This window comes from Podarcis filfolensis (genome assembly GCF_964270895.1).
Source record: "Podarcis filfolensis genome assembly, chromosome: 9".
In the NCBI taxonomy this organism is placed as follows: Eukaryota; Metazoa; Chordata; class Lepidosauria; order Squamata; family Lacertidae; genus Podarcis; species Podarcis filfolensis.
The window spans coordinates 69,188,826-69,212,616 of record NC_139610.1 but is presented as its reverse complement, the minus strand read 5'-3'; the positions used below and the strand labels follow the sequence as shown (position 1 = coordinate 69,212,616).

Below are 23,791 nucleotides of genomic sequence, written 5' to 3'. Positions count from 1 at the left end.
ACACACTAACATTTAAAAAATATATATTTTATTAAATGTCAACATTTTTAGCATATGAAATCAAAATACAATTATGTCTTTTTTTCCTTATCGTTGTTGACTTCCCACCCTGTTTTCCATGGAATTATTGTTTCTCCCCTTCTGCCGCACCCTATATTCTATCTATTAAATCATAACCACAATATTATAATCTAAGTGCACCAACATGTCATACATACAGAAAACAGAAATCACAGCACATCTGCAACATCCCTGTTTGCAAACCTAAGGTCTCTGGCCAAGATCTTCTGCCAAGGCCTCTATTCCATCTTCTCTAAACTAATGTTCTCAAGCAATACCCTGCCCTGTTTTGAAATCCAAGAGTGTGGCTACTCTTTAAATATATTATAGTGCATCACAGATCATAGAATTGGAAGGGACCACAAGGGGCATCTAGTTTAACCGCCTGCAGTGCAGCAAACAATGTGGAGCTTGAACCCACAACCTTGAGATTAAGAGTCTCATGCTCTACTAACTGAACTAATTTTATGAATTTTAGAAGCAGAATGGATGACCCAAGGGCCATATTACTTTCTGGGCAACCTCTGGGCAGGGCCAGAGGCAAAAGCAATGCATGTAAAGTTTACATCTGGACAGCAGGAGAGCTTCTACACATGAGCACCTCTATCTTCATCCCAGCAACCAAGAAGCATCATTGGAGTTCAGGGAGACATTTCAGACAGGGGACAGGAAAGTACGAAGTAGGGCTGGTGAAGAAGGGTGGCCCAGGGGAGGGGTGTGGCCTGAGGAGAGTCTCAAGGGTCCTAGAGATGAATGCATCTGGCTCGTGAAACCTGAGGTTCCCCATCCCTGGCATAGAATATCATTATATACTAGAGCACAGATGAGCAGCCTGAGGTCCCCAGACTAATTTCAAATGCCCGCTGCAAATGATCTGTTCAGACCTCTGGCAAGAGCAATTTGTTCCTTCACTCCTGCAGCTCTGGGCAGGAAGGGAGAAAGGAGACCATTTTCGAATGGGAAAGGTCTACAACATAATTGGCATCTTCTGGGATGAGATTCATGGAGTACTGGGTGCAAGTGGCCCAAACGGAACATTATATGGGAAGTAGCTGGTCTCTAAACTGAGCCAATGGAGAGGTCCTGCAATCCCACCTCTCGCCTTCTCCTATAGACTGAACATCCATCCCCACTTTTTTTTTCTGCTGGAAGATGCCTGGATATTTAGAACTCAAATTCAGATTTTAATACTCATGTTTTGAAAAAACCAAATTCCAACTTCTGTAAGTTTTTCGATGTTTCTTGGGTTGGTAGGGGGATTGTTTGTGAATCCTTGCAGTTAGCAACAAAAATCTTGGTGAGATTCTTAAAATGATTCTCACAGGATCACTTTTCAAGTGGGGAAGAGAAAGTGCGTTCTTTATAGTATATACATTATGGGAAAAGTTATATGTTGGCTGTAAAGGCATTTTATTACCCTACATAGCATAGGAAACACAGAACAGATTCTCGGACAGAGTGATTCACATGCAGTGGCCAAATTCCCACCTGCTACCCTGGTAAGCTTCTCCTTGATGGAAATAAAAATTGGAAAGTTTGGAGACACTAAATCTGCCCTTGCTTTAAGAAGAATAAAATGGTTGTACCTAATCTAATGAACAACCTGACAGCACCTCTTTGGGGACCTGATTTATGGCACCATAGCTGCCTTGTTACAATTGTATTTGAAATTGTGGCTCCTTTGTGGCTATTTCTTTCTTGTCATGAGTATGAATTATTATTTCTGGTTCCCTGTAAAAGGATTGCCCAGAGGAACGGTTATTTTGCAACTTGGCCTGGTGAATTAAAAGAAAACGAGCATGGAGTGCATTGCTTCATAACTTTGTAAACCCAGTCCAGGGCCCAACTACATGTTATACTCACTTCCTTAAAAGCAGCCAAATGTAAGCAAAGCTCTGACCAAGGAGAATTCTGAAGGCCCCTCTGTAGAGCAGCAGAGGAAGCTGGAGAGGATCACTGGCAAGCTCCTAGCCAAGGAGCAGACCCCAAATGCCTATCTCTGTACATTGTCCATCTCTTCTTAGATCTTTCATTCAGGATAAGGGGTCTGGAACCTAAGAACATAAGAACAGCCTGCTGTATCAGGCCAATGATCCACCTAATCTCATTTTTCCAATCTTATATTTTATTCTTCCTCCATATTTCTGCAGCAATAGGCTCTCTCTCTCTCTCTCTCTCTCTCTCTCTCTCTCTCTCTCTCTCTCTCCATATATTTAATATGGAGACCATGTTTGGAGACATGAGAAACTGGGAGAACCAAAATTGACTGATCCATTCATCTCTAATCATGAGTGGGCAGAAAGTAGCACTGATCCACTATATCAGCTATTGCATGGTGGCGATATTCACAGGAGAGGAAAACAAAATTTAAACACACACACACACAGCTGGAGGGAGGAGAAACGTATGGCTGTACTAAGGTCCAGCTCCCTGCTCCCTCTGCTTTTTAGGGTTTCAGTGCTAATCTGACCCCGACACACGTTTGTTGCTGCCAAATCATGTTTGTACCCAAACGAGACTTTATATAAAGCAATGGGATGACTATACCTGGGAGCTGCTCCAAAGGAATGCATTATGGTAATGTCAACAGGCATCCAGTGGTGAAAAGCCGATTGCTCACGGCACGGTCGGCGTCTTCTGCAAGCCCTTTTCAACATGCCTTACAGTGTGCAAATCGGTGTTTGCTGGCCCCAGTTCCCTGCTGTGTGATCTATTAAGCTCAGTGTACCTTGCCCTAGCTATGGCATGGTGTATTACATTCGCCTGCACTATCATTCCCAAACACTCTGTGTACATAAAGCCTCATTCTCTCTGCCAAATTTACTTAAACGGCCCAGACATTTTTTTAAAAAAGACCTCCTTTCCTCATGTGTTTGTGTTTTTCTGTAGTTATATTCTCCATTGGGCTTTTACAAAACAGCTGAACTGTCCAGCTGAATATCTCAGCAGATGAACAAAATGTTCAAAGTTTGTTGGCTGACCACTGGCACATGATATGGCCATGTCACCCTACCTCATTTCCATACTACCCATATGCACAAAGCACTTTTAACAGCCATGGCTTACCCCAAAGAACCCTGGAAACAGTAGTTTACCCCTCACAGAACTACAATTCCCAGAACCTTTGACAAACCACAGTTCCTATGATTCTCCATGACTGTTAGATCAATGAAAGTGCTTTAAATGTATGGTGCAAATCATAGGAGCCAACTCCTAGGGGCTGAGGTCCCTTTGCCCCCACCCCATAAAATATTTGAGGGGGCCTGGTCTCCCCAAAGTTAATGGACATTGTCATTCAAATGATGTGCATGTGCTGTGTCATATGATCAATTTTGCTGGGTGGAGCTTACCTGCCCCCCCCCCCAATTATTTTATTTAAGTTGGCACTCCTGGTGCGAATATGATTGAAGAACAGGCACCCAGGAAGGCTGCAGAGTGCAAACCGCTGGTGAGATGTTTTGCACCATGAAAGAAAGGACATTTACGAATACCCTTCAGCCACCTCAAAAGTAAGGTAATCACAACTGAAACCACTGAACCCAACCCATGTGAATTTTAGTGTGTGTTTTTTCTTCCCCTTTGATAATTTTCAAATGCAATTTCTTTTCTCATTAATTGATGGAGAGCAGCCAAAATAATAATAATATGCAGGATAAATGTTCAACACAGTGCTAATCTTTTCTTTGAGGGACTCCTGATAAGCTTCTGAGGAACTTCTGAGGCAATGCAGAACATTCAATAGGAGCAAATCATGAGAATGAACTGGATGAAAGTTTTGCCTTTCCAGCAGAAACATGAATGACTGGTTGGGACTGCAGATCCTTCTCTGCTGTGTATTTTTCAGCCTAAGGGCCACTTTCCCTCATGTGGAACATTCTGGGGGCCACATTCCAGTGGTGAGGGAAGCCAGATACAAAAGTGGATGGAACAATGCTCCCATTATGTATTTATGTCTGTGCATAGAGACCTCAGGATGGTGCATGGCTGGAATGTAGCCTACCATTCAAAGGCCATGCAGAATCCTAAGGTTTCTATGCACAGACATAGAAACACAGTCACACATCTCTCCATCCTCCTAAAGTCACAAGTATCTACACACATTCACAAACCCCTCTCTGTTCTCCATCTGGGCAAATAAAAGGCACTATAGAATCATAGAATTGTAGCATTGGAAGGGACCCCAAGGGTCATCTAGTCCAACCCCCTGCAATGCAGGAACCTCAGCTAAAGCATCAATGACATCTGGCCATCCAACCTCTTCCAAGGCAGGAGAGTCCACAACCTCCCAAGGGAAACCGTTCCACTGCTGAATAGCTCTGTCAAAAAGTTTTTCCTGATGTTTAGTTGGAATCTCCCTTGTTGTAGCATGAAGCCATTAGTTCGTGTCCTACCTTCAAAAATACTTCCCAGCCAACCAAAAGCACTCAAGGAGGATGTGGTTCAGGACCAGTGAGAGCTATGGCCTGGGGAGGGGATGTGACCTCGGTAGAGTCCCAAGGGCCAGATACAGAGGCGTGGGGAAGCCATGATTGGCCCCCAGGCCTGATGTTCCCCACCCCTGAAATACACAGTAGAGTGTCCCCAAAACACATCATGAAAACTACAGGTCTAGAAAGTTTCTGCCTTATGCCAGATGCTGTCAGGAGTAGCGTGCAGAAGCCGGGCCCTGTGACCAGTGGGGCTTCACAGGACTGGGGCCTTCCTAAGTTTGTTCTGGAGAGGCAAGGCGCGGCCGCCCAGGTGAGGCCGCTTGGTAACTCAGTGCACCTGGTGGCTAGAGCCAGGAAGGGATATAAGGTCAGCATTTCCCTTCGGTTCTTTGCCACAGCAACACATTCCCTGCCTTGCTGTGTCTGGCTTCTTGCTTCCTGATCCTCGGACCTCGGCTTCTTGACTCCTTGCTTCTCGACCCTCGGACCCTTGACTTCGTGCCTCCTTCCTTCTCGACCCTCAGACCCTTGACTTCGTGCCTCCTTGTTTCTTGACCCTTGGACCCTCGACTTTGTGGCTCCCTGCTTCCTGACCCTCGGACCCCTGGCTTCTGAACTCTTGTTCCTGCTTCCACCCCGCCATCTTGCCCCCGGTCCCGACCTCCTCAGCCGGGACTTTGATTGCCCATAGACTGGACCGTGACAGATGCCCTGAAGGTACATTTTCCGTGTCTCATTGAGCTTGCTCCAAGATGGCCAGACATTGATGTGTGAATTCATGCCAATATTTTGCCCATAATTGTTCTTATGAGAAGCAAGCTTTGGGCACAGCTCCCTCATCGGACTTTGGCAACATTTTCAAACAATCATCCCAGATCTGTTGCCCACTGGTACCCATTACAAGCATCATTTCCCCATGACAAACAGAGACTGTTTGGGGAAGTAAATCTAGGAGTCTTCATAACCCTGCACCATCGACAGCAATAAATATGATATGAGGCCAGACTCTCGCTGTCCCTCCCTTCTTAGAATTACTGATTGAGTAGCCCCGGTTTTGAAGCCAGCTCTGAAGTATGGATTTTTTCCTCTCATCACCATCTCTCATCCAGCAGAATCAGTCATTAAGCTGTCCTAAAGATCTGTTGCCCAGGTCCGACTGCTAGGTATATATCAGAACCTAGGGTGAGTTGTGCTGGAGCATAAATTGGCAGTGCAGGCCATGCCTTTGGAAGCCAAATGAATGGACAGTGGCTGTTATTGGCTAGAGCCACACAAACATAAATAGGCCAGATCAGAGCTTGCTTAAATCTGTTGTGGAAAGAAATATTCCCTTTAAATGGGGTGTCAGGGACTGGGCAAAGGAGGAAGAATGGTGGAGACTGCCTCCCCATCCTGACCCTTCCAGGGAGAAGGAAGAGGAAGACAGTATAGATTCACAACAGTGGTTTGCGGGAGGTCACAGCTCAGAGGCAGATGAGGGGGAAAGTTGGGAAATAATGGGAGAGGAGGAACAGGCAGAACCAGAGCAGCAGCTGGCTGACCCGTCATCATCAGAAAGTATTCCAGACCCACCATCTCCCAGAACCTGGCGAGCCTTAAAAGTAGGAGAGCAAAGAGCTCAAAGACAGAGGGCACGTCGCAGCACCTGTAAGTGGAGGTGATGATGATGACGAATGAGGAGAGAAGGGGGGGTGGAGATTCACTCGAGACAAGGCCATTTTCCAAGAGGCTGGGTTCTATAACCTCTCTGTAAAGTTTGAAATAAAAGACTGTAAGAAACTTCTCCTTGTCTTTATACTTTCTTGGGCAACCAACCACAAGCCGCTGACGACATCCTGACATGGAGAGAGGTACACAAAGCAAACAAAAAGTTTCTATTTTATGAAAATTCTATTTTATGAAAATTCTTTTTGAGAATTCTAAGGAAAACCCATCTTCGGCAGAAACTGTTGCTTGCCTTCTATCACTGTGCCATTGAGAGCGTGCTCACTTATGGCTTATGTGTGTGGTACGGAAGCTGTACTACCCAGGACAGGATGGGGTTGTGCAGAGTTGTTAAGGCAGCAGAGAGCATTGTTGGCTGCCCACTCTCCACCTTAGAGCAGATTTATTCCACAAGGTGCCATAGGAAGGCACTGGACATAGTAAAAGATCCATCGCATCCTGGTCACTGTCTCTTCGAGCTCCTGCCGTCAGGACGGAGATACAGGACGATGAAGACAAGAACGAGCCATCTTAAGAACAGCTTCTTCTCCAGAGCGATCTCGGCCCTGAATGGGAAGCCTGGACTTTGAAAGTCATCTAATCTTCCTTGCTGTACTATAGTGTATTGTTTTAATTAGTGTTTTTATGGAGCAGTCAAGTAATTTCATTGTCCCTGAGAGGGGGCAATGACAATAAAGATATTATTATTATTATTATTATTATTATTATTATTATTATTATTAAAAATAAATATTCTGTTGTAATTGCCATTTAGGCAGGGATGGGGAACCCAAGACCCCGTGGCCGATGGCCCATCTAGCCCAGAATTCTGTTCTCGCTGTGACCAACTGTGTGCTTGAGAGAAGCCTGCAAGCTAGACCTGATCACAAGAGCCCTCTCCCCTCCTGTGGTTTCTACAGTGGTACCTCTGGTTAAGAACTTAATTCGTTCCAGAGGTCCATTCTTAACCTGAAACTGTTCTTAACCTGAGGTACCACTTTAGCTAATGGGACCTCCCGCTGCCACTGCACTGCTGCCGTACGATTTCTGTTCTTTTATTTCCCATTCTAGCAGAATACTATATGCGTCCAATACTCTTTTAAAGCCATCCACGTTGGTGGCGATCACTGTCTCCTGAGGGGGCCAAGTTCCAGCGTTTATACACCACATGGATAAATACTTTTATCTTTTCTGAATCTTCCAACGTTCAGCTTCACTGAATGCTCATCAGTTACGAGAGAGTGAGAGAATTTTTTCTCTATCCACTTTCTCCATGCCATGAATATTTGTATCAACTTTTATCATGTCACTTCTTCCTTGCCTTCTTCACTGAGGGACTGAAGTTTTGCTTTTCTCTGGGTGGGGCAGTGACCAGCAGTTCCCAGTGCTTCACTGGGAAGTTGCAGTTATGCACTTACTGCCACAAGGCAGTTCCTGACATCAAAAGCTATGCATTGTGGTATGCAGGTGTCCCTCATTTTAATGTCCCAGGCTGGCAGTTGAAAGTGGAGAATTATCAAGCCCCTGTCTTGCTGCCATTCGTGGGCACTTTTCCTAGCTATCTTCCTTCCCTGCACCTTCTGCAAGTGATGACAACCAATCAGGGATCATGTAATGGCAAATCCAATTCAGAGTGAGGGCAGGAAGTCCTTTATCCCTGATAGGCATTAGTGAGGAAATATTTTCGCCCCTGTTTTCAGCTCTGTCTCCCAAACACCGCTGAAATGGAAAGGAGTGATTTATTCTTTTAATTCAGTGGAAATGTTTGCATTTGTTTCAGCTCAACTGCAAAGTGACATAATCTATGGTATTTGGTAATGCAATGACATCACTCGGATTAACTAAGGGTAATTTGGAATGACAGTAATTTAAAATGAATGAGCAAACATTTCTGCAAGGACTGCTGAGGGGAGGTGTTTTTCAGCATCGCCGAGAACATTTGCAGAAAAACAGTGGGATTTTTTTTCTTTTTTTTTTTGCTCAGCTCTAATTTTTATACATCCTTTAAAACTTCTGATCATTAAACAGCAGAGACAGATTATTTTTAACCTAATGAGCAGGCTCATTATGTCGATGACAAAGAAATAATATGAAAATGTAGAATAATGATAAATACGTTTGACTCAATTGATAAGATCTTTCTGTGGGATGGGTGAGTGGGTCTCTGCAGGCATCCACATGTAATGGAATTCCCGGAGGAAGAACCTTGTCAGCTCAAAATGTGTTAGAGGATACTGCCTGGCTAATTGTTATGAAAGACTTTCTTCCAGCCACCTTTAGGATAACCCTTTCTGTTCTCTGATGCTAAAGGTTTTAGAGAAGAATGTCAGGAGGTATCAGTGCTAGGAGCAGAAAATGTTACATTTTCATTGGGTGGTACAATTGGGAAAGTACCCGTGGCTACGATGTTTTCTCTTTCAGCTACTGTATATGGGATAGCTCGGTTGGAAGAGCATGACAGCATTCCTCTCAGGGTCTTGGGTTCCAGCCCCACATTGGGGAAAAGATTTGACTAGATGACCCTCATGGTCCCTTCCAACTCTACAATTCTATGATTCTATGAAGCCCTAAACAACTCAGGACCAGGTTAGCTGAAAGAGTGCCTGCCCGTGTATAAACCTATAAGCACACTAAGATGATCTGGGGACATTTTTCTTATGGCACCATATCCTGCAGAATATCACTAGGCAGTGACCGAAAAATGGGCATTTCCTGCTGCCATCTCCCTCTCCTATGGAATGCTTTCCCCTCTGCCATACAGGAAGCATTTCTAAAACAGGGGCTGATAGATGTGGGATGCAATCCATTGGTACAGTCAAGTGCAACATTCCTTATTTCCCTAGAGTGGCCACAGGCAAGGGGACATCCAGTCAGTGTAACTTCCTGTTCCACTGGTCTGGAGCATCCTCTCCCTGCATGTGACCATAAAAGAGCTGAGTCACGTGGCCATTTTCCGAGTCTCTAGTTTTGTCTTTCTGTTGTCTTGTTGTTCTATATTTTGCTGTCATGCTGCTCTCCTGCAGCCATTTTGTTGTCTTCATGTAATTTTTGCTGTCTGTTGGCTCTCAGCCAGCAGCACACGAGTTCATTCTCCATATGACATAAACTCAGATTTTATTGTGTAACACGTGCCTTTCAAGGATAAAATCATGAACTGAAATGTGAGTAAATTCTTTTAAGAGGGATCAAAGGGGACACCAGGAATAATCTTAACTAAGAGATTCAAATGAATCTGCAAACTAGCTTCCAGTTATATTGAGGGCAATCTGCTCTGCTACATCACTTACTAGCGTGAGTGAAGGAAGGATAATACTCAGCCAATATATCCTTTCTTATTATCCTTAACATTCCCACAATAGACACATGTATTTGGTGACCCTGTGTAAAACCACCACCAGTGGTGGGCAGGACCAGATGTGAAAGTGACCAGTGCACTGCATGTGACTCTTAGCCTTTGTATAGTATTCATGCTGAAAATCTAGATCAAGTGAGTTTTTGCCCTCCCTGAGCTTCCCTTAGGACACATGAATTATGATTTGACAGGTGTACCACCCCAGTCAGACTCCCCACTTGACTCCCCACCGTCCCAGGAGTGGGCACATGCCAGCCGCTTGGAGCCAGAAGCAGTGTAACATTACAGCCATGCCAAAGTCAGAGATTCATAAGTCAGAGATTCAAAGTCAGAGATTCACCCCACCACCCTCCTGGGACACAGGTGGCGCTGTGGTCCCACTGAGCCTCTTGGGCTTGCCGATCAAATCCTCGTGACGGGTTGAGCTCCCATTGCTCTTTTCCAGCTTCTGCCAACCTAGCAGTTTGAAAGCAAGCCAGTGCAAGTAGATAAATAGGTACCACTGCGGCAGGAAGGTAAATGGCATTTCTGTGCACTCTGGCTTCCATCACAGTGTTCTGTTGTGCCAGGAGTGGTTTAGTCATGCTGGCTACATGACCTGGAAAGCTGTCTGTGGACAAACACCGGCTCCCTCGGCCTGAAAGCAAGATAAGCGCTGCAACCCCATAATCTCCTTTGACTGGACTTAATCGTCCAGGGGTCCTTTACCTTTTACTGCCCTCTTTACAGACAAGGAAAGAGACATTCTTGTGTATCTAGTTACTTCCTGGGTCAGGGGAAAGTACTTGAAGATGGAACGTCCTGTAGAAGTGAGTGGGAGGAGGAAGCCAATATGGAAACCTTGGCGTAAGCAGGACTCCCTGTCTGCCATACTTAAAGAAAGCTGTCCATGGTGGATGTTAACTGATGTGCCCAGAGTCTAAGTAAGTCAGCCCTGCTGGGCAACAACACAATTATCACAAGTTCAGGAACACATTCCAGAAAGACAAAAGCACCAAGGAGGTTGTGGCCTGAGGATGGGTGTACTTGGAATGAGTCCTGAGGGCCAAAATAGAAAGGCCTTGAGGGCCACACCTGCCCCTTGGGCCTGATGTCCCCCACCCCTGGTCTGCAGTGAAGGACCATTTGCATACCCCCCAACATTTCTCCAATGAAAATAGGGACATCCTATTCCATCATCAAAAACACAACCATCTTATTATTATTTATACCCCACCCATACGATTGGGTTGCCCCAGCCACTCTGGGAGACTTCCAATATATATAAAAACATAATTAAACACTTTAAAAAAGCCTTCCCTATATAGGGCTGCCTTCAGCTGTCTTCTAAAGGTTGCATGGTTACCCTCCTTGCCTCGGCGGTCACATAACTCTATACCTTCCAGCATTTCTCCAATGAAAATAGGAATATCTTAAGGAAAAGGGGGACATTCCGGGATCATGCCACTCCCCACTCCCCCTTTTTCTTTTTCTTTTACTTTTTCCACATTCTTCTTCCTAATTGTTTAAACCATTTCATAAACCAAGAACTTATACCTTGACCACTAATAATGAAACATATGTTGTAGATATTTTTCCACATTAATTGTGCTATTTTTGTGATATACAAATGACACAAGAAAACTTGGTTTGTATAACATTATTCTTGTTTATAAAACTCAATTTAAAAATAAATAAATCAGAAACTGGAACAGCTTCTGTCAATCCAGGACTGTTCCTGGAAATTAGGGACACTTGGTCTGCGTTTATGGCAAAAGGAAAGCTCATTCACTTCTCTGAAAATGGAAGACATCTGTATTTAAAACTGGTCAGCTTTCTTTTTCCCTCCAGGATAACGTTGAAACTTATCCCCGGCTTCTAAATGAGTTCACAAATTCCACATGGGACCTTTTCACCCCTTTCCCTTTTGTATTTCCGTAATGTTAATTCCTACAGTGCATCGCTCATTGGGTCACTAACGGCTTTCCTCCTTCGCTTCTTCCATTGCCACCTCTGAGTTTCTTCCTGAAGAGGGTCATGAGGTGTTGCTTTGATCTTCTTCTTCCCCCCTCCCATTCCCTTTCTCTCCAATTCATTCAAGACACAGAAGAAGGAGAAGTGGTGCAGATGAAGCTAATGAGGCAGAGGCACAGAACTGTCTTAGATGCTGACCCCAAGGGACAAGAGTGAAGATGGTGAGAAAAGTGAGAGAGAGGGAATCTTCATTCAGGGGGGGGTTAATGATTGTGTCGCTTGTTGAACTCTGGATGGGGCAGGTGCCAAAAGCTTCAGAAGTTTTAATCTCGAACTCCTAACTTTTAATCTCCTGGCATGTGGCAGAGCATGAAAAGTGGGAAGCAAGGGGGGGAGTATGAAAATGCTGCTTGAATCAGCACCTTTGGAGTTTATCCAAAGTGGTGGTAGTTGATTTCAAGTCAGTGCTTAATAAGGGAGCAAACACCATGTCATGGCCACCTGAGAGACAACCTTGGAGTTTGCATAAAGTTGAAAGGAGAAAGAACAGGCGACTTTGCTTATTTCCCAGCCCTGGAGAATAATAATAATTATAATCCAGGAGCAAACCCCATGGAAAGAAAAATGATGGTTCCTTTTATTTACATATTTTATCATTTTACAGATTTATAAACAGTCAAAGCTATTGAAGCAATGTAGACCAAGATAAGATAATATAAAATACAAAAGATACAAATTATTTAAAGGGGGGGACTTTAAAAAGGGCCTTACTGCAATTGTACAGTAAATATTCCATCAGATGTCTGGGACACACTTCAAGGAAACACTGTTGTTCAAAGCAGGGATGGGGAGAATTTTGTTTGATCTGCATTTTTAAGTAAACTCATCTAATTTGCACCTCCCAGACTAATGCACGGCTTGGAACATAATTATCCTTCTAATTTTTACTTCTCTGTATTTTGCGATATAGTTCTCAGTTCAAATAACATGTGAAAGGCAAATTGCAGAAATTTGTGATTTGTGCAGTAGGGAGAATTTTAGCTCTTGTAGCTTTTCTCAGTCATGGCTTTGCATTCATTCATGCCCATAACATGTCGGCCCACACAGCATCAGAGAAGAATGTCATGCAAGCTTAGCAGTGGAAGTGGGGAAAGTGTGAAACCTCTAGGGAAGATGTTCTGGCAGCTGGAGATATATTACGAAGAGGCTTCATCTCCCCTAGAAGTCTAGGCCATGTGGGAATCCAGGAGAACACCCAAGGCATCTTGTGGCTGGGGAGAAAAAACACAAACCAGAGAAAAAAGAAACAGTGTGGACAGGGAGTAGGAGGACAAATGCAACTTCTCCACATGCCCTCAAGTGTGGTGGTGGATGCTGTCCCATTGCTGTTGTTGTTTAGTTGTTTAGTCATGTCCGACTCTTTGTGACCCCATGGACCAGAGCACGCCAGGCACTTCTGTCTTCCACTGCCTCCCACAGTTTAGTCAAACTCATGCTGGTAGCTTCAAGAACACTATCCAACCATCTCGTCCTCTGTCGTCCCCTTCTCCTTGTGCCCTCCATCTTTCCCAACATCAGGGTCTTTTCCAGGGAGTCTTCTCTTCTCATGAGGTGGCCAAAGTACTGGAGCCTCAGCTTCAGGATCTGTCCTTCCAGTGAGCACTCAGGGCTGATTTCCTTAAGAATGGATCGGTTTGATCTTCTTGCAGTCCATGGGACTCTCAAGAGTCTCCTCCAGCACCATAATTCAAAAGCATCAATTCTTCGGCGATCAGTCTTCTTTATGGTCCAGCTCTCACTTCCATACATCACTACTGGGAAAACCATAGCTTTAACTATACGGATCTTTGTTGGCAAGGTGATGTCTCTCCTTTTTAAGATGCTGTCTAGGTTTGTCATTGCTTTTCTCCCAAGAAGCAGGCGTCTTTTAATTTTGTGGCTGCTGTCACCATCTGCAGTGATCATAGAGCCCAAAAAAGTAAAATCTCTCACTGCCTCCATTTCCTCCCCTTCTGTTTGCCAGGAGGTGATGGGACCAGTGGCCATGATCTTCATTTTTTTGATGTTGAGCTTCAAACCATATTTTGCGCTCTCCCCCCAGCATTGAATTAAGATTCAACACCCGTTCACCACTGGAAAGCTCCAAGTAGGCTAGGGCGCCATCTTGTTTGCACCTCAGACAGCAAAATATCTTGGGCCTTCTGTGCATCTACATGCTGTATGTCACCAACTTAGCTGAGGGTTGAAGGTTGGTATGGCCAGATGGTGCAGTTTGGGTAGGATCCCAGAACAGTGAGATGGGGAAACCTTTTCAGTCACCATAGGTGCCAACTCCCTGGGGCCCTGGGTGCCCAAGCACGAACAATGTCAGGGACAGGGCTCCCCAGAGTGACAATGAGGAGGCTGAGAGGAACAGAGAGTCAGAGGAGGAAGAAGTAGTTTCGCTTCCTTCTCAGAAGTTTGAAACCAGTCACCAGCAACCCCTCTCCTCCTCAGCAGGAAAAGAAGAGATAAATTCTCATGAAAGTGAAAGGAGGCTGGAGAGAGGCCAAGTCGCTGATAAGCGGTCTCTAACAATAACATGGGGGGGGGGAGGTTTGATTCATCAGAAGTAGTAGAACAGCTAGAATCTCCTTGTGCTCGTGGGTTAACTAGGGTCAGGGAAAGGCATCAATCAAGAAAGCGAAAGGCAGGGTTCTGGTGAACATCCTGTTGGCGTCGGAATCGGAGCTCAGATGCCTCAACATCTTGAAAGAGGCAGGAGCCGTGGGAGCTGTTTTGAGTGTAATTACTGTGTATAATAAATCTGCTTGAAAACTAAAGACGTCTACTTGCTGCTTGTATTAAGTCTGGGAGCCACCTAGATCGTGAGACACAAAATTCCCCATGAAGGGGCCGGGCACCCATAAATTTTGGTGCCAGGGCCCTGCAAGCTGCATGTCACCCACGGCCCCGGTCACCCATGGTCGCAGGGCCAACTTGGCACTCCTGTCACTCACATCCCATTCTAGGCAACCCTTGGCGGAGTGGGTTCCATGTTAGCGGTACGCAGAGCCAAAGGGGGAAGTGGGCACAGCAATGAATGTAAACTTTACCTCTGTATAATAGGCTGATTTCTAAACACACTCAACACCTTCCTCTCCATCCTTCAAGAAACATTATCAGAGTCCAAGGACAATGGGAAAAAACACTCAAGGAGGGTGCAAAGCAGAGGCAGTAAAGTGTGTGGTCTAGGGAGGGTAGCTGTTGCCTGGGGAGAGTCCTGAGGGCCAGATGGAGAGGTCTGGTCTGCCGCATTTGGCCCCCAGGCATCTATCTATATTGCTTGCCTCACAACAGAAAGTCTTCATCCACACATCCCCTTCTTTGCCTCCCTGCCCCATAAAAATAAATGACTGTAGGCCCAGCTGCCCCCCAAAAAAGCTGCAAAGACCACAACGCCCTTTCCTACCCCAAAATTAAAGGCATAGCAGGAGCTTTGCCCCTTTGTTACTTCTGGACGCCCTAGAAAGGGTTACATTTAATCATTCCATTATTGTCCTATTTCTCTGCTGTGGCCTCCAGAGTTATTTTAGCAACCTCTGTGGACTTTTAGAGCGATGCAGGTAATTGATTGCCTTATATAATGAGAGTGCTATTAAAGATAATAAACCTCTGGAGAGGAATACCTTGCTAAGCAGTGATCAGCAGAAAAGTGGTAATTTTTTTTTAGTGCTAATTCGACATCCTTTTTAAAACAAAAAACAAAAAAAATAGAGGTGAGCAAAAGTCAGGATGTAATTATATTATGCGTATGATAAAAGCAGAGTGGGGAAATTCATCCACCTACCATACCAATCATCTTCTGTTGACACTTGGGGAGGGGGAGCTCTCCCCAATTTTAATTAGCTGAGCTGCTCTTCAGTAAGCCCAGGCATGATCTTTGATCATACCTCCAGTTGCACTGCTCATGTTCAAATGGAAATGTTATTCATCGCTGCACATTAACAATACCTGAAACTCTGTTTCTACCAAATTAATTGTAAAGGACTCTAGGGGGACCAGGGCCATAATAGATCTTAGATCTGGCTTTTTAATCTCTAACCTTCAAGGATCAGATGTCTGCAAAAATGAATTCCTTTCACTTGCAAATGTCAACCTCCAAGGTATGCACTTGTGCACATTCCTATTTTTAGTAAAGTTGTTGTTGCTATTCATCATCCTCAAAATAATCTATGCACTACCTTTCACTTCGAGTAGAAATGCCAAGGTGGTATTTGAAGAATTATGACTCGATTTATTGATTGCATTATACTCCACCTTTACCTCAATCCGGCCTCCCCTTCCTTGTTTACTCCTCACAACAACCCTGGGAGGTAGGTTAGGCTGAGAGGCAGTGACTGGCCCAAGGTCGCCCAGTGAGCTTCATAGCTGAGCAGGGATTTGACCCTGTTCTCCCAGCTCCTAGTCTAACACTCTAACCACTACACCACACTGGCTCTGAAGAAATATGTACTGAAGAAATACGGAGCTTAGCCATGATGACAAACTTGTGTGAAGCACAATAGAAGAAGAAGAAAACTATTTTCTTTTTCAGCTGTTTCCCTGTTCCTGAGCAGTAGATTGCCTGAGGAAATGACAAATTTGATTCTGTGGCACTGTGGCAGGCTAAGTCAGGCTCTGTGACTAGGGCTGAACGGAAACATTTTCCCTCTTCACAACGCATGCTCCCTGCTGCTGCGATTCCTCAAGGTGCTGCCAACAGGAGCAAAAAATATCTGAAGCTCTGCTTTCTCCACGACACCCATTCCGAACCAGGTCCCTCGCTCTGAACTGGCTTCATGAAAGATGCCGTTTAGCCAACTGGATTTGACTCTGTGGCATCGTCATACTCAAATCTGACTTCCTGTGTGTTGCTGTGACATCATGGCATTTACTGCATAACACTTGATTGGCTGGCAGAGCCGTTTTTCCCATAGGGCTTAGTGGTGCGTTGCGCCAGGGCGCCATCCTCTCAGGGGCACCCCAGCGAGTGGGGGAGCTACGTGGCTTTGCCTTTCCCTGCATGCCCACCAGCTGTGCCCCGTCAACCATATGGCTGGCGGGCGTGCAGCTTGCCTCCCAAGCCTCCGCAGGAGGAGAGCGATATTGGTGTTTTGCAACTTTGACCTGTTGCAGGACCTTAGCCAGACCTTAGCAGAGCATACGCAGAGTTCCAGAAAGCAATCAGTTGCAGGCAGGATGGACAAAGCAGGAACAAGACACTGCTACTAGTAACTTGGTTACTTAGATGTGTTTATTATTTACAGCAGACGCTACAAGTTACCATATACAAGAACAGAAACGGATCTTAACTAGCTCTCTCTTAACAAACTCCAAATGACTCTCAGAACTCAGAACACCGCACTAACCAACGCACACTCCAGTCAGTAAGGTCATAAGTCATCATGCCTGTGTGAGACCTCAACCAATGGTAGAGCTGCATCCAAGGTCTCATATCTCCAAGCAGATAACTCCTCTCTGCTCAGTCATCTTGGCTTTCGGCCAACGCTTAATTGACTCCGTGTGAAGCTGTACAGAATGACATGTAGTCAAAAATCCCAACAAGTGATCCCCATGGAGACTTAGGATCATAGCTGTCAACTTTTCCCTTTTCTTGCAAGGAATCCTATTTGGAATAAGGGAATTTCCCTTTAAAAAAGGGAAACATTGACAGCTTTGCTTAGGATGGAAGCTGCTCCCCGCCAACTATATGGCTGGCAGGCATTCGGCTTCCTTCCCAAGCCTCCATGAGAGGAGAGCGATCCCCACAGAGGCTTAGGATAGAACTGCACCCCGCCAACAATATGACTGGTGGGTGCGCAGCTTGCCTCCCAAGCCTCTGCGGGGATTGCTCTCCCACAGAGGCATGGGGGAGAGTTGTGCGCGTCCCCGTCCCCCCCCATGGCTGACAGTGTGCAGCTTCACCGTCCCCACAATCCATGGTAATTTGGGGGTGCTGGGCAGATATTTGCACCCCAGTGCTGCATCTGCTAAAGACGGCCCTGTTGGCTGGGATCACAGGGAAGGAAACAGGCATAATATGTGAAAGCAAAGGATTTTCTTTCTTTTAGCAAATAATTTTTTTGCCAAGCTTCTCAATAGCCCTGCTTACTCTCCCCATATTTTGATGTGTAGATAGTTGGTGTGGTCTTTTCTTAGACATGCATTAGAAAGCTTAGAGCATGGGTAGACAAAGTAAGGCCCGGGGGCTGGATCCAGCCCAATCGCCTTCTAAACCCAGCCCGCGGATGGTCTGGGAATCAGCGTGTTTTTACATGAGTAGAATGTGTCCTTTTATTTAAAATGCATCTCTGGGTTATTTGTGGGGCATAGGAATTCATTCATTTTTTTTCTTTCAAAATATAGTCTGGCCCCCCACAAGGTCTGAGGGACAGTGGTCCAGCCTCCTGCTGAAAAAGTTTGCTGACCCCTGGCTTAGAGGCACACCTTTCTACCAACTCTCTCTCTCTCTCTACCATTAATATGTGAAAAGAAAGCTAAGGCAACTGCATGATGCTACTAATGATGATGGATGCTTTTCAGTTGCACCTATGAATAGCAGGCCTCTGTTTGTTTCCATAGGCTATCTGTAACAGCTTCTCCCCTTAGGGATTTACAGCTTGGCAGGCATTCATTTATTGCTTAAGATATCCATCCAAGGGAATTGAATTTAAAGCCCAACTACAGCCATAGTTTACTGAGTTAATTCCTGGTAATTGCTGTGAATTTTGGGGTACTTCGTACTTTCCATTCATGAACAATCTAAAGGGTGGAATTGCCCTCAATTACAATAAATGACCTAGAGAGCCAAGTTAGATAAAAGTTTCACGTAGCCTGTCTCTAGGCTCAGCATTCAGAGATATATACTTTAATTAATTTATTGTGATTATCAGTTATGATTATCACCTGAAGCATCTTCCTTATTATCAGTCTTATTTAAAAATGTGCTTATATGCTGTTTTTCAGACACACCTCGCAAAGAAGTGCCAAAAATATGACATAGAAATGTTAAAACAAGAAGCACCAATTAAAATGATATAATAAAACGGCTGAGATAAGGACTGGGGAAGTTTGAAAACGACACCTCTGTCCCCCTCAGTCAAGGGTGAGACACCTTTGGCCCTCCAGAAATTGCTGAACTACAGCTCCCATCAACCCCAGCCAGCAAGCCAACAGTCAAGACTGTTGGGAGTTGTAGTCTGACAACATCTGGAGAGCCAGAGGTTCCCCCGCTTCTGTCTTCTGGGCAAAATGGTTTGGTGGGGGTGGATGAGAGAGAAGTCAGTTCAGATAGAATACTAGATGTTAGATGGTGGGCAGTTTTCCAGGCTTCTTCTCTCCCCCTCAGGACGCAACATGGTATTTTGCGGTGGGATAAACTGTAGTCATTTTAGACAGACAGACACAGACAAAGCTGTATCCAATGCTAGTCATACTCAGAGTAATGGTAAAGGTAAAGGTACCCTTGACCATTAGGTCTAGTCATGGATGACTCTGGGGTTGCACGCTCATCTCTCTCTATAGGCCAAGGGAGCCAGCGTTTGTCTGCAGACAGCGTCCGGGTCATGTGGCCAGCATGATTAAACCACTTCTGGCAAACCAGAGCAGCACTCAGAAACGTCGTTTAACTTCCCACTGGAGCGGTACCTATTTATCTACTTGAACTTTGATGTGCTTTCGAACTGCTAGGTGGGCAAGAGCTGGGACCAAACAACGGGAACTCACCCCGTCGCGGGGATTCGAACCACCAGCCTTCTGATCAGCAAGCCCTAGGCTCTGTGGTTTAGACCACAGTGCCACCCGCGTCATACTCAGAGTAGTTCCACTGAAATCAATGGAAATGACCAACTTGGTCCCATTAATTTCAGTATGTCTTCTTCTTCTTCTTCTTCTTCTTCTTCTTCTTCTTCTTCTTCTTCTTCTTTTTAAAAATATTTATACTTTTCAAGTTTATACATTTCACTAATTTTACAATCATTTTGACGTTTCAAAACTTGACTTCCTTCCCCCTCTTTCTGCAGTTCCTTAAATTTATTTTTAATATCTTCTGCATATCCAAATTAACTTAATTTGCTCATTTATTCATCTTCTTTAAATATATACTCTTATGAAACTGCAGGTTATTACAATAATCCTGCCAATGTTTTTATTGGTTTACAATTTATCTGTAAGTATTCAATAAACCATTTCCATTCTTTTATTTTAAAAATTGTTATCTTGATTTCTTATTCTTCCGGTAAGTTTCTCCATTTCTGCATATTCCATAAGTTTTTGTATCCATTCTTCCTTTGCTGAGACTTCTACTTCTTTCCATTTGGGGGCAAGTAACATTCTTGCCAGTGTAGTCACATACATGCGTAAATTTCTATACAGTTTAGGTAGTTCTGTCCCTATAATTCACAAGAGAAAGATTCTGGGGTTTTTATGAATGTAATTTTAAACTTCCTTTCCATTTCCTTATATTATATATCATTTCCCAGATATTAATTTCAGTATGTTTTCTCTTAGCACAACTTAGTTGGTGACAACCCAGTGGGACCCAAATAAATAAAGGCACCCAAGTAAGTCATGTTAATTCATTATAGTGGGTCTGCTCTGACTTATGAGAAAGAATTCAAATCATAATTCTGTAAAATAATCCCAGAAGAGTGAAGCCAGCAGAAGGATATATTTGCTTATGAGTGTGACTCACCTGAATCTGGACTCTACTGGATTTTCGGACTGGAACATCGATTACCTAGCAAGATTTTCTACAGGGGTCAGCAAACTGAGGTCCGCGGGCCAGATCAGGCCCAATTGCCCTCTGGATCCACCCGTGGACAGTTCTGGAGTCGCCACTTGGATCGGCGCGATTGCCAGCATCGCCGGCTCCCAACCGCAAGCAGAGAGGCGGGGAAGGTAGGCAGGGGGAGGGGAGGGCTGGGGGAGATAGGAAGAGGAGAGAGAAGCCCCCTCCACCATGTGCACATGCGCACACGGTCCAGCCCTCCAAAAGGACTGGGGGATGGTGAACCAGCCCCCTCCCAAAAGGTTTGCTGACTTCTGATTTGCTAGTTACATCAGTAGAAGAGTTTGGATTTTATATTCCACTTTATCACCACCCTAAGGAGTCTCAAAGCAGCTAACAATCTCCTTTCCCTTCCTCCCCCACAACAAACATTCTGTGAGGTGAGTGGGGCTGAGAGACTTCAGAAGTGTGACTAGCCCAAGGTCACCCAGCAGCTGCATGTGGAGGAGCGGGGAAGCGAACCCGGTTCACCAGATTACGAGTCCACTGCTCTTAACCACCACACCATGCTGGCTCTCCAAAGAGCCACATCTCACTGCCCAAAGCAGGGGTTCCAGGCACCACCAACCAGATGCTTATGGGAAACCTGCAAGCAGGATTCGAACACGAGAGCACTCTGCTTGCCTGCGGTTTCCAGCAACTGTTATTCAGAAGCTTTGCTGCCTCCAACTGGGGAGTCAGAGCAGAGCCATCCTGGCTATTTGCCATTGATATCCTTCTCCTCTGTGAATTTGTCTAATCCTCTCTGGAAGCCCTCTTGGTTGGTGGTCATTCCTGCCTCCTGTGGGAGCGAGTACCATAGATTAACTATACACTGTAAAAAGAAGTCCTTCACCTTTCCGGAGTATTCCAACACTCCATTTCATTGAATGTCCATGAGTTCTAATGTTATGAGGGAGAAAGAAAAACTTTTTTTCTATCCACTTTCTCCAAGCCATCCAAAATTTCATACAATTCTGTCATGTTCCCCTCTTACTGGCCTTTTCTCCAAACTCCCAAATGTTGCAGCCTTTCCTCTTGGCAAGTCGTTCCATTGCCTTGATAAGTTAGTCGCCCTTTTCTGAACCTTTTCCAACTCTACACTACAGTCATACCTCAGAAGTCGAATGCCTTGCGAGACGAATGTTTTGGATCCCAAACGCCACAAACCCAGAAGTGAGTGGTCCAGTTTGCGAACATTCTTTGGAACCCGAACGTCCGTTGTGACTTCTGCAGCTTCTGATTGGCTGCAGGAGCTTCCTGCAGCCAATCAGAAGCCGTGCCTTGGTTCCTGAACGTTTTGGAAGTTGAATGTACTTCCGGAACGGATTCCATTCAACTTCTGAGGCACGACTGTACTGAGCTGAATGGGCCAATGGTCTGACTCAGTATATCTTCCTTTAAATGAAAGGCAACAAGAGGAACAGAACAGGTAGCCTGGGGAGTGTCAGATGATAATAATATCCATCCCACCTTCTATGCTGGAAGCTCGCCATTGTTCTTTGTTATCTAATTGCTGGGTAGTGAACTAGGACAAGACCTTAACCACCCACCCCATGACAATACACTTTCATCTTCAAAACTTAAGAATAACTATTTATAAATATCAAAGGAGCAAACCCAACAGAAGTCTTACCTTTTTGGTCTTCAGCACTTTCCTCCCTCCCTCCTTTGCCTAGATGAAGTCACTTTCAATGAACAGCTAGGGCTTTATTCCCCAGAGGAGCGGAGGAGAGATAGCAGGAAAACAGAGCTTTCAAGGCAGGTCAGACTGTCCCCTGATGTTCAATTCTGCCTTGCCTACTTTGTTCAAGTTCTCATATCTGCCCGATCAGCAGCCATCTTTGGCATCTTTTTATTTGTTTTTTTTTGGGGGGGGGTTAGTCATCTCATTAGGAATGAACTGATTTCATTAAGGTTTATTTATTTGTTTCCATTTATAAAATATTCCATTTGAATCATTTCAATGCGATTTCACAACTAAGAATAAGGACAATAAAAGCATATGCAGTAAAACATAACCCCCCCCAAAAAAAAATCAAAATCATATATAAAAATAAATAAAGCCATTTCAAATCCAAGACAGAAACCAACCTTCTAATTACAAGGCTTGTTGAGAAAGTTCTTCAATGGGTACCAAAAAGGCAATAGATAGTGATGGTGCCCATCTGGAGGGAATTCCAAAGGATTGGTTCCACCACGCTAAAAGCTTGATTCCTTCATCATACAGAATGGACCTCCTATCAGATGGTATCTGCAGGAAGTCCTCCTCTGCAGGTGGTTGGTTATATACAGGGTGAGGCAATCTTTAGCTGGTTGGTGATTGTGTGTGTATGTTGGACCATTTCGCTTACCTCCCAAACCTCAAAATTATTCTCTGCAAAGTTTGATGGTGAATATTCCTCAAATGTCCTCTGGGTTTGAAAATAGGCTCCAAATATTTGTTGAGCATAGCAATATGATATCTATATCCAGTTTTGATATGCAAACATTTAATTAATATAAAATTGTGTTAATGCTGCCTAAGCCCCCAAATTTCGCTTGAATCCTAGCCTGTTTCTGTTGTGATCCAAAATTAAGACAATGACCTGGACACTAATAAACAGGGGGTTAGTGTGGGGCAGGTGGGCATGGCTTTGGGGAAATGACCTCATGAGACCCATGGAAGGGTAGCTCATGGGCCATTGGTTCCCCATCCCTGTCTTGGACTGCAAGATAATTTGGGAACCTTTGTTGACTTTGTGGTTCCTAAGTTTCATAGCTAACCCTCTGGGGTTTGTTCCTTAGCAAAAGAGCACCTCACCTCTGCTTTGCCAGTTGTGCAAAGCAGCACAGCATCTCTCCCCGGCTCTCCATTGAAATGAAACATACAGGGTCTCTCTGTTAGAATTCCTGCTCCATGATTGCAGTCATGGGATTTTTGTCTTTCACATGATGGTAAATGTTTTGACTCCACAGAGTGGGAAGTGATGGAGACAGGATGTTTGTGTTACTGTGTTCCTTGAAGTGGGACTATTGTCCTTTGTTCTTTTTCTCTTTGCTGTCTGATGCTATAGAGAGACGGAGCCATGTTGCAGTGCTCCGTGTGTGTGTTTACTGTATATGTAAATAAAGTAGATTAGCCAAAATGCTGAGTTGCTGAGGTCTGTTATGCAACTGTGAAGACTCTGCGGATCCCTAAGTGTGTCGGTGTCTGTTGGCATTGGTCGCTGTGATGTTCAGGCAGAAGAAAGCTTTTGAAGCTCCCAAATGAATGACCAGGAGGGAGAGAACATGTGAATCAGGCATGTGTCTCTGCCAGGGTCCTACTCGAGTGTAGGACAAGCTCCTGACATTCTCACTCCCCATGAGAACACTTGGAAGCAAGAATGACCCACAACTTCCATTCCCAGTTACAAATGGACATCAAAGAGTGGGGTGGGATGTCCAGTCGGATAATTCAATGGGAGGTGTGTGACCTTATGATGCCTGACTTTGCCTGCCTCTGCAGCCAAATCCTGTTTT

At 44.7% G+C, this 23,791-nt stretch overlaps 1 long non-coding RNA gene across 1 annotated transcript in view; it reads right to left on the bottom strand.

Annotated features, from left to right (window-relative positions):
* Positions 1-2,746, bottom strand: part of LOC310742528 — a 48,471-nt gene extending 45,725 nt beyond the window's left edge. The window contains exon 1 of the long non-coding RNA XR_014538512.1: positions 2,608-2,746. This is a non-coding gene — a long non-coding RNA (uncharacterized lncRNA). The remainder of the gene's footprint in view (positions 1-2,607) is intronic.
* Positions 2,747-23,791: the final 21,045 nt, after the last annotated feature.